Source organism: Staurois parvus, unplaced genomic scaffold, assembly GCF_062004578.1.
Source record: "Staurois parvus isolate SC_StPar_1 unplaced genomic scaffold, SC_StPar_1.0 ptg000039l, whole genome shotgun sequence".
NCBI lineage: Eukaryota > Metazoa > Chordata > Amphibia > Anura > Ranidae > Staurois > Staurois parvus.
Genome location: NW_028317835.1, coordinates 2,387,204 through 2,390,212, shown reverse-complemented (window position 1 = coordinate 2,390,212; position 3,009 = coordinate 2,387,204). Strand labels below are relative to the sequence as shown.

At 37.8% G+C, this 3,009-nt stretch overlaps 1 pseudogene; it reads right to left on the bottom strand.

Annotated features, from left to right (window-relative positions):
• Window positions 1-200: 200 nt before the first annotated feature.
• On the bottom strand, window positions 201-2,772 carry LOC149470554 (uncharacterized; annotated as a pseudogene).
• Between the last annotated feature and the right edge of the window lie 237 nt (window positions 2,773-3,009).

Sequence of the window (3,009 nt, the reverse complement as noted above, 5' to 3'; positions counted from 1 at the left end):
TCAGAAGAACCTGGAATGGACTCTCCCACTGAGGCTTCAGAGACTTGGTAAGATAATAGACCCCATCCTAGTCTCTGGTACTGAGGCAGTGTTGGTCATGTATTACCTCAGGATACAGAAATGAAGAAAATGCTTGGAAACACAACTCAGTTGGTGAATCATGAAAATGCATTGCATGTTCATTCAAAGCTCCATAAAAAAGATAAAGATGAGAATCATGAGGGAAGCTGTTCAGTTATTGATGCTTATCTTAAAAAAAATTGTCAAAAGATAAAATATTCAAATCCCTTCTAGTTGTGTATTGATGGACATAAGCACTAAACTCAGTTCATCCGATGATTACATTCCAGTTTGCTCAGATTTTAGTTTGTTCCTTTAAAGTAACATTTTATTGTTTCCCTTCTTCTCTAGCTTGTGGGATGACATTGGGGATGTGAAACTAACTTGTGACACCTGAAACTTTTTTAACCTCCCTAGCGGTCTGATATTGTCCATATTTCTGTGCTCAAAGAGGTACTTTTTTGCATGGAAATATGTATTTTTTTTATTGTAGGTCTGTAATTTTTAGGAATAACTCACTGAAATCTATCTGAACACGAGTCTAGTAAATATCCTGGGTAGGATAAAATTTGAAACATGAAATCATTTAATAAATAATCATAAAAAATAATAATATAATAATAAATTTAATTAAATAATATAATCAAACCAAAAACACTGAAATGTGAAATAGAGCGCCAAGTTCGCACATCGCTGAGCTCAGTCGCAGAATCGTTTTCAGTGTCTGATGATGAATTTCCCCAACAAATCATTATCACTCAATTCTGCAAATGGTTCTGATTTACTATCGCTGTTCTCTAGCCGGTCTAAAAACGATTTTGACCTAAAGGGACACTTTTTGGACGACATGGACGTTTCTCAGTTTCCAAGCAGAAAGAACAGTAAAAATGCAGGCAAGGCGCCGGACAAAGCACTCGGGACAAAATATATGTGAAATGGTTTGATACAGGAATGGAATACTATGTGATTTTAGTGTATTTAGTGAATGTCACTTTTTTTCATTTTCAAATTTCCCGCCATTCCATCCCCCGTACGTCCCGACGCTCGCAGGGGACGGAACCCAGATGACAGATGCCGGCATCCGCCGCAGGACATTACAGGGGACACTGCAGGAGGCACATCGTGGGAGCGCAGGACAAGGTAAGTGATCGAGGGATCCCGGAGCAACACTGCAGTGTATTCCTGAGTGTAGCTCAGGGTTACAGCTTGTGGTACTGAAACTTTACCCCAAGCTACACTGAGGAATACCGCCAGGGGGTTTAATATCTCTTTTCTTCCAGAATTTAATCTATGCTGAAATTTGTGAATCCTGTGGTGATAGATTAGCCCAGCATTGACTGTAAAAGCTTTATCACATTGAGAGCATTAAAATGGCTTCTCTCCAGTTTGAATCCTCTGGTGTCTGATAAGATCTGACTTCCCTGTAAAAGCTTTATCACATTCAGAACACTGATATGGCTTCTCTCCAGTGTGAATCCTCTGGTGTCTGATAAGATTTGACTTCACTGTAAAAGCTTTATCACATTCAGAACACTGATATGGCTTCTCTCCAGTGTGAATCCTCTGGTGTATGATAAGATGTGACTTATGTTTAAAAGCTTTATCACAGTTAGAACACTTATATGGCTTCTCTCCAATGTGAATCATCTGGTGTGTGATAAGATCTGACTTCTGAGTAAAAGCTTTTTCACATTCAGAACACTGATATAGCTTCTCTCCAGTGTGTACAATCTGGTGTATGATAAGATGTGACTTCCTTTTAAAACCTTTGTTACATTCAGAACATGGATATGGCTTCTCTCCAGTGTGAATCATCTGGTGTGTGAGAAGACTTGACTTCTGTGTAAAAGTTTTATCACATTCAGAACACTGATATGGCTTCTCTCCAGTGTGAATCATCTGGTGTCTGATAAGATTTGACTTCTGAGTAAAAGCTTTATCACATTTAGAACACTGATATGGCTTCTCTCCAGTGTGAATGCTCAGGTGTATTTTAAGCTTCCTCTTGGTTGTAAAGGTTTTGCCACATTCAGAACACTGATATGGCTTCTCTCCAGTGTGAATCATCTGGTGTCTGATAAGATCTGACTTCTGAGTAAAAGCTTTATCACATTCAGAACACTGATATGACTTCTCTCCAGTGTGAATCCTCTGGTGTCTGATAAGATCTGACTTCTGTGTAAAAGCTTTATCACATTCAGAACACTGAGATGACTTCTCTCCAGTGTGAACAATCTGGTGTCTGATAAGATTTGACTTCACTGTAAAAGCTTTATCACATTCAGAACACTGATATGGCTTCTCTCCAGTGTGAACAATCTGGTGTACGATAAGATATGACTTATGTTTAAAAGCTTTATCACATTTAAAACACTGATATGGCTTCTCTCCAGTGTGAACTCTTTGGTGTACTATAAGGTCTCCCTTGCGTCTAAAGGTTTTGTCACATTTAGAACAATGATATGACTTCCCTCCATTGTGAACCTTCTGGTGTCTGATATATTTTCTCTCCATTGTAAAATCTCCAAACAAGAAGTAGTATGAAATGACTCCTCTTATGTATACTGGGGTTGGACTTTATTGTAAAGACATTGTCACTTCCAGAACACTGAAATTACTTTTCTCCTGCTGGATCAATGTGGAAGAGGATCCAAACCATGACTTTTAGAACACAGATATGACTTGTATCCCGTGTGAATCCTCCAGTGAACTGCAATAAAGACTTTCAGTCAATTAAGACACCCATGTGTTTTATTTTCCATGTGACTCAGCTGTATTCATGAAGACCAACATGACCGAAAACTTGGTTCATCAATCCACCTGTACAAAAAAAAATTAGAATGCTACATAAAGTATTTTTCTTTTTTTAATATTCATTACTAAATATATCTTATGAATAGAAAGAATATGTACAGCATTATCTACAGTAATTTTTTTTAATCAAATAGA